We start from the raw sequence: 248 nt of genomic DNA on the forward strand, positions 1-248 counted from the left end.
AAAACCTCCCTTACAAATGAGGAAAGGCAATCTAAAAAGATAAGATCCCACAGCAAATTTGATCACACAAGAGCATCATCCTCTGAAAGTAGCGAGTGAAAAGGAAAAAGAAAAAAATAATTTAATCTTCAAAAACAATAATCATAATAAACCGAGCGGGGGAAAAAACGTGGTCTTTCATGGAATTTTTGAGTTGTTTGTAGATGCATCTTCGGGTTTCGACTTAATTTCTTCTTAATTTTGGAATT

At 33.5% G+C, this 248-nt stretch overlaps 1 protein-coding gene across 1 annotated transcript in view; it reads left to right on the top strand.

Annotated features, from left to right (window-relative positions):
• Positions 1-248, top strand: part of LOC119585942 (dipeptidyl peptidase 4-like) — a 99,547-nt gene that overhangs the window by 67,573 nt on the left and 31,726 nt on the right. The window lies entirely within an intron of this gene.

The sequence above is a fragment of the Penaeus monodon genome, chromosome 20 (assembly GCF_015228065.2).
Source record: "Penaeus monodon isolate SGIC_2016 chromosome 20, NSTDA_Pmon_1, whole genome shotgun sequence".
Lineage (NCBI taxonomy): Eukaryota > Metazoa > Arthropoda > Malacostraca > Decapoda > Penaeidae > Penaeus > Penaeus monodon.